This window comes from Megascapheus bottae, chromosome 20, assembly GCF_031878675.1.
Source record: "Megascapheus bottae isolate mThoBot1 chromosome 20, mThoBot2.hap1, whole genome shotgun sequence".
NCBI classification, from domain to species: Eukaryota; Metazoa; Chordata; class Mammalia; order Rodentia; family Geomyidae; genus Megascapheus; species Megascapheus bottae.
The window spans coordinates 11,168,009-11,182,332 of record NC_143528.1 but is presented as its reverse complement, the minus strand read 5'-3'; the positions used below and the strand labels follow the sequence as shown (position 1 = coordinate 11,182,332).

The following is a 14,324-nucleotide window of genomic DNA, read 5'->3' as shown; positions in this document are numbered from 1 at the left end:
CACAGTGGTAGAGTGCTCACCTAGTGTGAACGAAGCCCTGGGTTCAATTCCTCAGTACCATATACACAGAAATGGCTGGAAGTGGTACTGTGGCTTAAGTGGTAGAGTACTAGCCTTGAGCAAAAAGTGTCCAAGGATAGTACCCAGGCCCTGAATTCAAGCCCCAGGACTGGCAAAAATAAAAAATACCTATACCTATCTGAGTTACAAAATTCTACAGCTCCAATAAACAGCAGTCAACATGAAGAAAGAAAAAATTGGTGCACATGGGTACACCTAAAGAAAATGTTTAGTCTCAAAGATAGGGCATTACTGGGCAAGGTTAAGAGACAGTGAGGAAAATGCAAAGGCTTTGGGGTCAGGAGCTTGGCCCAGTGGAGTGTTTGCCTAGCATGCACAAAGCCCTTGGTTTGGTTCCTTGGTTACCACATACATAGAAAAAGCCAGAAGTGGTGGCTCATGTGGTAGAGCACTAGCCTTGAGAAAGCTCAAGGACAGTGCCCAGGCCCTGAGGTCAAGCACCAAGACGGGCAAAAAAAAAAAAAAAAAAAAAAGGAAAGGCTTTAAAGGCTTTAAAGGCTTTAAATAGCCCCTACAAAGAGTTCTAGGAGTTTCAAAGACAGATTGATTGTTTTTTGAAGATCCAAACAAATCTAAGAAGCTTGAATTTGAAATTAATTAGCATGGGACCAGGAGCTTGGCTTAGTGGTAGAGTGCGTGCCTAGCATGCAGAAAGACCAGGATTTGATCCCTTGGTACCACATACATAGAAAAAAGCTGGAAATGGTGCTGAGGTTCCAGTGATAGAGCTCTAGCCTTGAGAAAGCCCAAGGAAGTGCTCAGGCCCCAACTTTAAGGCCCAGACTGGTAATTTTTTTAAAAAAAATCATTAGCATGATTGATATAGAAATATTGTGTGTGTGTGTGTGTGTGTGTGTGTGTGTATGCGTGTGTGTGTGTGTAAGAGAGAGGGGGAATTTATGAGCTTAAGTTCAGCTCTTAACATTTGCACTCAAGGCTGGTGCTCAACCACTTGACTAACACCTCTACTTCCAACTTTTGCTTGTTAATTATAGATAAGTGTCTCAAGAATTTGTCCTTGTTTTCAGCAAAGATCCTCAGATATCCACTTCTTAATTAGCCACCAGCACCTAGCATGAGTCACCAGCACCTGGAATAAGTCTTTTGAGTATTTCATTTATATTCTGCTCTCTTTTTTTCTGAAGCTCTTCGCAAAATACTTCCTCCTGATATACTTATCTAAAGCCAGGAAGGTCCCCCATGCCCTCCCACAGCAAAAAATGCTTTTTATTGCCTTCACTGAACTGCAGATTTCCAAAAGGGAAAGTCCTGTCTTACATCTCTTTCATATTTCCTACATTGCCTTAGCATTACTTAATCTAAGTCAGAATTTAAAGACAGTGGGAATCAAATAGAAGGTAAAAATCTGTATGGAGACCGGGCATGGAAGCTCATGCTATAATCCTAGCTACTCAGGAGGCTGAGATCTGAGCATCATGGTTCAAAGCCAGCCTGGGCACTAAAGAATGTGAGACTCTTATCTCCAATTAATCACTAGAAAACAGGAAGTGGGGCTGTAACTCAGGGATAATGAGGTAGCCGTGAGCTGAAAAGCTCAGAGACAGCACCCAGGCCCAGAGTTCAAGACCCATGACCCACAAAAAAATAAAAAAATAAACATCCTGAAGGGAAGGCAAAGGGGGGCACAAAAATGGAGGAACAGAGTATAAACAGACGCAGCAGTGTCATTAGACACCATGTTGAAAAGAACTATACAATTTGTGGGTAGGGATAGAAGAGAAAAATTGGGAGAGAGCAAGGGAAGGGATCACATTGTCCTAAAAGAAATATACTCTTGGGGCCGGGAGTTTGGCCTAGTAGTAGAGTGCTTGCCCAGCATGCACGAAGACCCAGGTTCGATTCCTTGGTACCACATACTTAGAAAAAAAAGCCAGAAGTGGTGCTGAGGATCAAGTGGTAGAGTTCTAGCCTTGAGAAAAATCCAAGGACAGTGCTCAGGCCCTGAGCTTAAACCTACGACTGGCAAAAAAAAAAAAAAAAAAAGAAATATACTCTTTATCTGACTTTTGTACATCAACTTTATAATAACAATTAAAATTAAATAATAATAATCTGCATTTTAATCCTTTTATTGCCAGTCCTGGGGCTTGAACTCAGGGCCTAGGCACTGATCTTGCACTTTCTCAAGGCTAGCACTCTACCACTTAAGCCACAGCACCACTTCTGGCTTTTCCTGTGTATGTGGTACTGAGGAATGGAACCCAGAACTTACTTGTTTTTTTTAAATAAAGGCATATTTACTTAGCTTTTGCATAGACAAAAAATATATATAGCTCAAGGATATATATGTTTCAACCAAGAATGGCTAAGCTTGAATTCAGCTCAAACTTTCTCTTCAGCTGGAAATTCCCTTAAGTATTCATTTTTTGCATTTGCAAGTATGCATGCTGAGCATATTTTGTAAATCAAACTATAAATAATCATAATAAATGTCATATGTAAATAGATCTATTTTTGAGGTTTCTGAGTAACAACAGAGGATCTGAGTAACTTTTTGAATGGCTGACAAATATTTCTGTTTTGGTATTTGGAAATCTCCCAAACAACTGAGCAAATTTTCCTAAAGCTTGATCTACGATTCTCTGTACAATTAAAAGAAACTGACATGAGAAAATTCACTTCTCAGAAAAGATTCATGAAAAAGTCCAATAGCAAAGAAAGAGGTTGAGCCACATTTATTAATGGCGATCATCTCTGAGTTGGCAGGACTTTAATCCAATGTGCATGATGCCGACATAACAGTAAAAACAGTAGAAAATATGCACGGGCTCACTATTCCTAATGGCACAACACTGCATCTATTTCCAGATAAAATTCATTATTAGACCCGAGTAGAGGGCATCTGAAGCAATAATCTACACTTCCTTCACAATGTTTAACATGACTCAATGAAAGAAGTTAAGTCATAAAAACAGGCTTCTGGACCATTAAAATAACAAGATTCCTTCATAACACTGCTACATTGTCCATGTCACATTAAGATTAATTACTGAACAGAGGTAATATACTGGCCAAGGAAATTAATAAAGCTGGAGATATAATCTAGAAAACTCAGAGAAAGAAATCCAAAGGCCTGTATTCTTTTTCTACTTTTCCACAAACACTGTTTATTGGCACATATACACATATAATCAAACACATCCACACAATTCACACCAAAGTTACTTCAACATTTATAGTCAGATATGATGAAGCAGCAGCTGCTTTGGGACATCAATTTTGGTTGCTGGCTCCTCACAGAACAAAGCTAAATTGGGTACTTGTGGCACATGCCTGTAATCCTAACTACTTAGGAAGCTGAGATCTGAGGATTATGGTTTGAAGCCAGCAGACAAATCCCCAATATTTATATCAAATTAACAAGTTTTAAAAAAAGAAAGAGGGACCAGGACTTTAGCCTGGTGGTAGAATGCTTGCCTAGCATGCATGAAGACCTGGGTTCTATTCCTTGGTACTACATACGTAGAAAAAGCCAGAAATGGTGCTGTGGCTCAAGTGGTAGAGCTCTAGCCTTGAGAAACCCCAAGGACAGTGCCCAGACCCTGAGTTCAAGGCTCAGGGCTGGCAAAAAAAAATTTTTTTAAAGAAAGAAAGGAAAAGCTAGAATTAGAGGTGTAGCTCAAGAGATAGAGCATCAGCCTCGTGCATAAAAGCCAAGTAGACTATGAGACCCTGATTTCAAGCCCCAGTACCAACGTGAAACAAGAAATGAGAAGGGGAAAGGGAAGGGGAAGAAGAGAAAGGAAGAGAAAGGAAAAAGGGAAGGAAGGAAGGAAAGAAGGAAGGAAGGAAGGAAGGAAGGAAGGAAGGAAGGAAGGAAGGAAGGAAGGAAGGAAGATGAGAAAAGATGAGAAAGAGAATAAGAAAACATAACTAAAAGACATGAGAACAGCAGGACACAGTGGCTCACACCTCTAATCCTAGCTACTCAGGAGGCTGAGATCTGAAGATCATAGTTCAAAGCCATCTGAGCTACTAAAGTATAAGAGACTCTTATCTCCAATTAACCATTAGAAAAACAGGAAGTGGGGCTGAGGCTCCAAGGGTAGGGTGGTAGCCTTGAGATGAAAAGCTCAGGGACGGCGCCCAGGCCCAGTGTTCAAGCTCCATGACCCACAAAAAAAAAAAAGACATGAGAACAAGTATCTTTATTTCATCTTATAATCTCTTCACTTGGCATCCATTTTATGATTAGAATTTTGGGGTAATACTTGAATTGAGTAATCATAGTCTTGCCCAAAATCTAATAAAAATTCAAATTGTACATGAAGCCTGTGCACAATATTACACTAATATGATATCTAGATGCCAAGTTTCTCAGTGATCAGGAATCAGCGCTCACCTCTTGAGGCAGTCCTAGCTCACCTGTAGGTGAAGAGACAAACACAAAAATCAAGTGGCACATGTGGAATCAGTTTGTTCTTCTCTGTTCTACATGTCCAGGCTACCACATTCATAATCATCTATGGAATAAGGATTTTTTAGCCATAAAATGTTCCAGCTGTCCTCCACTTCATTCCTGAGTAACAGCCAAAAGCTCTCTAATTCCGTCAGAGTTCAGTCCTCTCCAGCTGCTCATGATTTTGTTGGTAAATGTGACACTTCTAACTCAAGAAAGGAAGTCAAATTAGTAGCAGGAGCTGAGGGACTGGGAGCTTACAACCTTGAGGTATGAGGGAAAGAAGTGCTCCTGTCTGACATGTAACTCTCACAGGAAGCCACAATAAAGTGCTCTGAGAATCCTGCAAAACAGGTCTGCGCTGTCTTGTCCTCTGAAAACTAAATCCTACAAACATCACATCAGGAGTCAGAAGACATTGTAAGATATTTGTTTTCTATCATTCTGAGAGACACTGAAGGACAACTTGTTGGGAGTACTTTTAGAGAGACAAGAGCAGAGCATAAAAAATCTAATGTATCCCAATATATGCCAGCTGTCAACTAACATTCCTTCCTTAAGTCAAGACCCTCAAAGATTCTTGAGGGAAAAATTCACATTTGAACCATAAACAATTCTTGAATCAAGTCTGCGTTTCTAATCATACTTTTCTTTTGGTCAGTCATGAGGCAGGAACTCAGGGACTGGACACTGTCTCTGAGCTTTTGTACTCAAGGCTTGAGCTCTACTACTTGTGCCACAGCTCTACTTCCAGTGTTCTGGTGATTCATTGGAGACAAATGTCTCACAGACTTTCCTGACTAGGTTATCGTCCAACCACTATCCTCAGATCTCAGACTCCTGAGTAACTAGGATTACAGCTCTGAGCACCAACACCCAGCTTTTATTTTCCACAATTTTTTAATTAATCAAATGTTGCATTTGTGTTATCAAAATCCAGATCAGACCCCAAACAGTTTTCTCATCTGATTTCTTAACTAGTCTTCTTTCATTACTTTGAAGTGGGGGAGGAGGAAGAGAAAAACACAGATGTAAAGATCAGTCTTTCTGCAGAATGTCATCCATTGTTAGATTATTCTCTGATCTGCTGAACTCAAATATGCATACTTAAATAAATAAGTACACATGACAATGGCATGTAGATAATGACATCCCTACCACCTTGAAATATATTAAATACCTTACTGTAAAAACTAAAACACTGGAATTTCTGAAGAACATATAAAACACTTCAAGAATGAAGCAGAAAGAACAGCTAAGGAAATAAGAGAAAGAACTGACAAATGTCGCACCAAGTTAAACAGCACAGCAAAGAAAGCAATTACCAGAATAAAGCACATAGAATGGGGAAATCTGACAACTGTTCATTTGGCAGGGAATTAATATCCAGAATATACTAAGAACTCAAAATAATAAACACTAGAAAGGAAGTTCCATCAATGAATAGTTAAATAAATAAAAAGATGGTCCTTAAAAGTAGTATAAATTGCTAATAAATGTATGGAAAAATGTTCAATATCCTTAGCCACTGGAGAAATGCAAATCAAAACTATATAAAGCCAGGTGAGATAGTGAGAAAAACTCTTTTCTATCAAAATGTATTGCTTAGAAGTCCCTGATTTGCTTACTCTTCTTGTTAAGGGATAAAGAAGGATTTGTAAAATGTAAGGTTTTATCTTCAACTGTTTTTTTTTTTTTTTGCCAAGATGGAATTATAACATGCCCTCGACTGTTCCAAGAAATAGCAGGAAGGCTCGGGTATATTTTGGGTGGAGGGAGGCCTCTTGGGACTTGAACTCTGGGTCTGGGTGCAGTCCCTGACCTCTTGAGCTCAAGGTTACCACCCTAACCTTGAGTCAGGCCCCACTTCCTGTTTTCTAGAGGTTAATTGGAGATAAGAGTCTCAGGTTCTTTTGTGCCTGGGCTGACTTTGAACCTTGATCCTCAGATCTCAGCCTCCTGAGTAGATAGGAATACAGGCGTGAGCCACTGCACCTGACTTGAGTATATTTTGAGATGACTTAGGAACTGTTCATCTTATTTGAAAATCACCTTAGGTAAATACATTTGAGTATGGATATATTTTGAATTTTCTTGTGAACTGTTAATCGCATTTCAAAAACACCTTATGTAAATACATTTTACTCTGTTCAAACTAGTCAAATGAATCAGATTGTGAATCTGAGTTCAACCAATGTGAGCAAAAAGGCAAAACCTGCTGCATTAGGAATAACTAGGAGAGTAGCCTGCTGTTCTGTGGGCTTGCTTGCCAGACTTTTGGCTGATGGTGCACCTTCTTGCCCAGAAGTAAATTTTGCCTGGATGAGACAATTCTTTATTTTTATATCTATCATTATTACTCCAATGGTTCTTGGAGAGTGTATTTGTAACAATAGCAAATACTTGTTGTTCCCAGAACTTTGGAACAGGGCATCATGTACCAAAATAAACCTAAAACTATGCTGAGATTTTATCCCGCTCATGTAAGAATAATCATCATCAAGAAAACAGATGACAACAAAAAATGCTGAGGAGGATGCAAGGAAAAAGGCACCCTCTTACACTAGTGGTAGGAAGGTGAATGAGTGCAGCCACTATGGAAGTCAGAATGGAGATGCCTCAGAAAGCTGAAAACCCGCTCCTTGAATTAAAAATCACCTTTTCTTAGACTCCCAAATAACTAGGATTACAGGCTTGAGCCACTGCATCTGGCTTCTAAAACAATTTTGAGAAGAGAAGTAAGGAAGGAGGAATTTCCTTATCTGATTTTAACACATATTAAATATCTTTTACAGTCAAGACAGCCTGATACTGATGTGCAAATCAATGGAACCACATAGTAAATCCAGAACTAGACCTGAATAAATATGCATAACTAATTTTTAAGAAAACATAAAATTTATTATTTTAACCATCTTAAATGGACCATTCACTACATTATGTACATTCGTGGTAATTTTGGAATTTTAGAATGAGAACAGATTGTTAGAATTTTTTCTACACTCTTTTCCAAAGACATAAAGGCAATTCAATAGAGTTAAAGTGAGTTTTTTAAACAAACAGTATAGGATCAAGTAGACAACATCTATGGACAAAAGAATAAAATTAAACCACACCTCCAACCATGTACAAATACTAACTTAAATTAATGGATCATGCTTTAGCTTCAGCCAGCCTTGGATCAAAATTCTCCTACCTCTAGCTAAAATTACAGACATGTACCTACCATACCCAGCTTGGTTTCTTTGTTTATTTTTGTCGGTCATGGGACTTGAACTCTGGACCAGTTTGTTTTTAAGATGGGAATTTTAGCTCACTGTTTCCCAAGCTGGTCTCAAATTTTAATCCTCCTAACATTGCCTCTAATTAGCTGAGATTACGGCCATGCACAAGTTACCATGGCCAGTTGGTAGTTTGGATCTTGATTAGCCTCAAAGACCCATGTATTAAATACTTAGTCCCTATCTTAGTGCAATCGGGAGGAAGAGGACATGTTCAAGAGATACAACATACTAGGAGGGCTTAAGTAATCATAGAGAAGCCCTTGAATGAAATATATTCCCTCTCTCTCTCTCTCTCTCTCTCTCTCTCTCTCTCTCTCTCTCTCTCTCTCTCCCTCTCTCTCTCTCTCTGTATGTGTTGAGAACACAACCTTGCAATATCTAGCTTCCCTCACAGACTATAATCAGAACTTGCATAGTTTTGTGGCCCATTCCCACATGTTTTTCAAGCCAATTAAAATTGGCTTCTGCCATGATCACTGCTTGACTGCTTGGAGATTGCTTTGGCAGTGGCCACCACAGACTCTTCTTTGTCAGAGAATAGAGATCTGTATTAGTTTTCTTTGACCTGACTTCGCCTTAGTATCCGATGCTGTTGGCTACTCTGTCCCATCAAAAAGGATTACTTGTGCATTCGTTTGTCATCAGTATAACAAAATAGGTGACGCAGGCTACTCCCATAGAAAACAAGGTTCATAGCTAGGTGCTGGTGGCTCACGCCTGTAATTCTAGCTACTCAGAAGGCTGAGATCCGAGGATTGTGGATCAAAGTCAGTCTGGGCACAAAAAGTCCATGAGACTCTTATCTCCAATAAACCACCAGAAAACCAGAAGTGGTGCTATGGCTCAAGCAGTAGAGTGCTAGCCTTAGCTGAGGAGCTCAGAGATAGCATCCACGCTCAGAGTTCATGCCCCATGACCAACAAAAAGACAGACAGACAGACAAGGAAAAGGAAAGAAAGAAAAAGAAAAGAATTTTTACTTAGCTCACCATTTGAAGGTTCCTAGCCAAGACTGGGTAGCCCCATTGAGCTGGCCTCTGATGAGAGTGGCATATATGGTAAGAGGGGCACATCATAGTTATAAGCAATGAAAGGAAGAGTGGGCATCTCTAGCCAGAAGTAGAGAGGGTTTCGTATGAGCATTCCATGCAGAAGGAACAGAATAAGGGGTCATGTATGCCAGTTCCTTCTCTGTAGGAATGTCACTCCCTTGAGCATTGAGACTACCAAAGCCAAAGGGCTCTAAGCGTGCCCTGGCTTTTTGGACTTGTTTAATCAGTATCATGGTTCCAAGTGTGAGAAATATGAAATCTCCCCATAATGTAATGGAAACCAATAGCAACCACTCGAAAGTACTTTCACAAAACAAACATAATCCAAAGTCTTAAAAGAATGGCCTTTAGAATAGTGCAAGTAGCTGCAGTTTATACAATGGGCTGGAAAAACAGCCAACAGGATGTGCAGTTTGAGTTGGTTCGAGTCAGTGAAACTGAACCTGAATAAGAGAGGGAAATTCCAGGAATAAAACAATAAAATATGGCCAGAAACAAGACATGCAGTCAACTGCCTGTTTAACCAAGTGGAAATTCAATAAACCCCTAGCTGAGTCTTACCTAATGTGATTATAATCAATCATTACTCTGTAACTATGCTTCTGCTTCTGTAACCTGCCTCAGCCACCCATAAATATCCCCCTCTCCCCAGCCTAGGTGCGCAAGTCTCCTAGGAGACCTTGTTGCCCCGGGTGCTCGTGTTCCTGAATAAACCTCTTGCTGATTGCATCCGACTGCGTGGTCTCGCTGTTCCTTGGGAAGGGGGCTCCGTCTGGAAGACATCCCGCTGAATCGGGAGTCTAACATTTGGAGGCCCCAGCGAGATAGGAGACCCCCACCCAGGGACCACCGACCCACCTTCGGGAGGTAAGCTGGCCAGCAAATTTCTGTTGTCTTTTGTATGTCTTGTCTTATGTTAAGAGTATTTCTGGAATCTGTGACTCGGCCGCCGTGTCAATCTGTATTTCTGGAATCTGTGGTTCGGCCGTCTGTATCTGGCGGACCCGTGGAGGAGCTGACGAGCTCGTACTCCCGACCGCAACCCCTGGGAGACGTCCCTGGGGCATCTGGGGTCAGATTTCTGACCCGTCTGGTTTCCCCTTTTGGGGCTTCGCCTCAGTCTGAGGACTCTTCAGTCCAGCTGATAAGGGAAACGTCTGGGTTTCTTCCGAACACCAGTTTACTTTCGGTTTTGGAAAGAAGCTGTATTGTGAGGTTTTTTTTGTCTGTTGTGTATTTTTGTTCCTTGTGTTAATTGTGACGGGACTGAAACTGACTATTAATATGGGACAGTCTGTGACTGCTGCCATGCATGCCATCAAAGTTTGGGGTACTTAAAGGTCTCTGCTTCTGTCTTGTTTTGTGAAGTGTTTTTTGTTGTCTAGTTTTGTTTTCAAAATTGGTACCAGGATCCTTGCAATTTTTGTGTGTGAATTTTTGGGCAGTTGTAACAAGCCCTAGAAAAATAAATCACTGCTAAGTTGCCTTGCAAAAAGTTTTGTTTTGAACCTGGCTCTCACCTGCAAGAGTAAAATTGGCAAAGCTCTCTTGACACAAACTTCCGGAAAATGAACGGCCGATATTAATTTTGCGCGCTTTAAGATCTTTGAGTATGAGTGTGTGTGAATGAGTGAGTGAACATGTTCAAGGTTAAATTGTCAGCATGCTGTATAAAACAAGGGATAAATTTATACTTGAAATAAAAAAAGGCAATTGGGTAAATCTAAGTCTAAACTTCAAGAAAATTATTAGGTTAAAATGTTTTACAATGTCTCAAAGGGTTATTGCATTGTTTTAAAGAGAAACTGGTAAAAAGTATTTTTCTAAAGTAGAAAAAGTATTTTCTAAATGAAATTTGCATTAATAATTTGATGTTGAAATGCACAGGGCTGTTTACATTGTGAACATTGTATCCTGTTTAACCCAGAGGTATTAGGGAATTTGGAATCTATTTCCTTAAGTTGAAATTTGGAGATAAATATTAGGAATTAAAATGTAAATTTATTAATGTCAGAGACTTTACCTATCTTTCAAAACTGTCTAGGTAATCAAATGCTAAGAGAAAGGATAGGAAAACTTAGGATAGTCCTATGTGACCATCTTGGGGGGTGAGAGGTGGACTGGCAAAGGTGCAGCCTTGGGTAAGCTGGAGTGAAGGCTGTTCACTTAACTTGGTCAGGTGAACTGAGATCCACATCTTCGCTCTTTTTCTTTGCAGACTGACATTGAAAATCTGATGGTAAAATCTGGGTAATATGATTAGTATTTTAAAAGGAATAAATATTTAAAAATTTATCTCTATATGATTTGGGTTCATGCTACTGCATTGCAATTGGATGTATTCTAGAAAAAGAAGGAAACTAAGTCCAGATTTAGACTTTTGGTGCACTGATGATGTTTACAGTTCTTGCATTGAGGAAAAACTTATTTGAGTTTAAACTGTTGCTGAAGTTTTGAAACCTGGAAACAAAGGGAGTTCCTTGGGCCCTTAAAGATTTTTCAAATGCACATAAAGGCTAAAGTGTTAATTGTTTAAGCAAATATCAGTAAAAATTTTTAAAGAACATTGGAAATGGGTTTCTGAACAAAGTTTGAAATTGAAGTTGTCCTAAATGTTTGTTCCAAGAAAAAAAGAAAACAAGAAAAATTAGGACTACCAAAATGGTTACTTAATTGCTATTTCAGCTTATTCTTGTAAGTTACTCTATAGCAATCTGCAGCAGGCCCATGGAGAAGGACAGCAGATCCTCATTCAGATGTAAATTTGGCCCTCACCAAGTTCCAGGTAAGGTCATGCTTAGAGACTATTTCTGAGTTGACCACCTTGTTGCTTCTAATTGGAGTAAAGTGGCCTTTGTAGGACTCACTGATCTGAAAGCCGCAGTTTTGAGCCAGCCCGGGCAAGGCAAAGTCCCTGTGAGACTGTGGTGTCTAATCTGTCAGAGTGCTATTGAGAGTTGCTTTGGAGCTCCAAGTGGCAGAGTGCTAGCTCTGAGCTGAAAAGCTGGGGGACAGCACTCAAGCACCAGGCCCAGGACTCAGTGGCAGAGTGCAAGCCTTGAGCTGCAGAGCTGAGGAGAGGCACTCAGGCCCTGTGTTTGGGACTTAAAAGTGGCAGGGTGCTAGCCTTGAGCTGGAGAGCTGAGAGACAGCACCCAGACCCTGAGTTCAAGTCCAGCAACCAACAAAGTGAAATGCCAATGGGACATTTATTCCTGTGTGGAGGGACACTACTGGGACAATGAAGCATCCAAATGCAGTAAGCCACAGCTTGGATGGCAGAGGTGGTGTCAGATCCTAGAGTCATTTGTGCTTGGCCATTCAAAATTAATCAGAGTCGGGAGGTCATAGAATAGTTTGTAAGCATGCCTTACTAATGCCCATGCCTTTCATACCTGGGCAGGAACTTGTCAATCATCTGTGATAGAGGATGGTTTAAAATCCTAACTGAGTAAAGTTTAATTTGACACCAGCCACAAATTCAGGGTGGATGTGACGCTTGCGTCCCTATTATCTGTTTAGATCTGGCAACTGAAGCATAGAGTGCAGGGATTAAGTTCCCCAGAAAATCAGGAAAATGCCTTTGCAAATGGGTGCTAAGTAAGCTACACTGTTGTAGCCAAAGAAAAAGTTTGTGCAGTTGTTAAATGCTTTACATGACCTCCAATTTGGAGTAGAATATATGTAATCTTGACAGCCTCTTGGTAAAATAGGCTAAGTTTTCAGGGTCCCTGGCTAGGTATAGAGACAACGCCCCTGAGTCAGCCTGAAGAAGTTATAGAAGATGGATCGTCGCCCATCAGTCCTCTTTAGATAAAGGGACCAAAAAGTTGTTTCTTAAAAATTAAGACAGTATAAGTTAGAGGCATGGAAAAATAGTAGTAACAAATGTGCAAGAGTGGAGACTGCACTTGTGGGGAACGGCTACAGTTTCGAGTCTTCTGTGCCTGTCTAGAGAGTGCTAAGCCTTGTTCAATCTGGTTACTAAAAGTTGCCACCCTGGTATTACTTTGGATTCTCAATCCTATACTGTCTTAAAAACCAACGGGTGCCAGCCTGCAAAAATGAGTGTGCTCGGGTAAAGCAACTAGAAAAGCATTGGGAGAATTCACCAGAGTCAGGCCTTAGGTTAAGCTTCTTTAGAAATTTTGCAGGTGACCCAGCAGGAGGTGTGACATTCCATTGGAGCTGCTGTGCTGCCGGATTCAACCACCACCTCACAATTGTTTCCTGAGAGGACTGGAACTAAACTCTTGGTGATGGGACCCGACCTGATTTGACAGACCACCCCCTTCAGGATGCTGAGCTCACCTGGTTCACGGATGGCAGTAGCCTTCTGGAAAATGGAGAGCGGAAGGCAGGGGCAGCTGTTACCACTGAGACTGAGGTAATTTGAGCTGGAGGGCTGCCCCCTGGAACATCGGCCCAGAAAGCGGAACTTATTGCCCTAACCAAGGCCCTCCAAATGGCAGAAGATAAGAGACTTAATGCCTACACTGATAGTCGATATGCCTTTGCTACTGCTCACATACATGGAGAAATTTATAAAAGAAGAGGCCTATTGACCTCAGAGGGAAAAGACATTAAAAATAAGGCAGAAATTGTAGCCCTGTTGGCTGCAATATTTTTACCAAAAAGACTGAGCATTATACATTGCCTGGGCCACCAAAAAGGGGAGTCGATGGAAGCACGAGGCAATCGTCTGGCAGACCGAGCGGCTCGGGAAGCTGCACTTCAGAGAACACCAAGAGTGCCGGCCCTCCCAATAATAGAGAAGCCTCACCGTAGTCTTCCTCCACTCCCATACACTCCAGAGGATATTGAGTGTCTTAAGAAAATGGGGGCGGCCTATGACTCCAAACAAGGACAATGGACTTTTGATGGAAAAAACAGTTTGGCCCAAAAAGTGGACTTTTAAAATGAAGACTCTCATAGAGCGGCAGGAAAACTTTGGCCACTTCTTGGGAAAGGAGGAGGCTTTGCAACAAGTGGCTGCCCAGTGCCCAGCGTGTGCTAGGGTGAATGCAGGACAGACTAAAATTGGACTTGGAACCAGAGTGAGAGGACACCGCCCAGGTGTTCATTGGGAAATTGACTTTACAGAAATTAACCTGGACAATCTTGGTTGTAAAAATCTCTAACATCCTTGTCTGAAGAACTTTTCTTAAAGGATAGTGATTTGTATGCTGCTTTGAAAGAGGAATGCTGCTTTTACGCAGACCAGACAGGAATTGTCCGAGAAACTATGGGCAAACTTAGGGAGCGGCTGACAGAAAGAGAGAAAGAATTCCGCTCGCAGCAAGGATGGTTTGAAAACTGGTTCAATCAGTCCCCCTGGTTTGCAACTCTGTTATCCACTATAGCAGGACCACTCATTATACTCATTCTAATTCTCACCTTAGGTCCCTGTATCCTGAATAGACTAGTCCAATTTGTAAAAGATCGATTAACTGTAGTACAAGCCTTAGTGCTTACTCAACAGTATCAG

General features: G+C 40.9%; 1 long non-coding RNA gene across 1 annotated transcript; it reads left to right on the top strand.

Moving 5' to 3' along the window:
- The first annotated feature begins 10,862 nt into the window (after nt 1-10,862).
- LOC150049168 (uncharacterized) lies at nt 10,863-13,508 on the top strand. The gene is made up of 2 exons (XR_016539027.1): nt 10,863-13,161; nt 13,194-13,508. It is a non-coding gene; the product is annotated as an uncharacterized LOC150049168 (long non-coding RNA).
- The last annotated feature ends 816 nt before the right edge of the window (nt 13,509-14,324 follow it).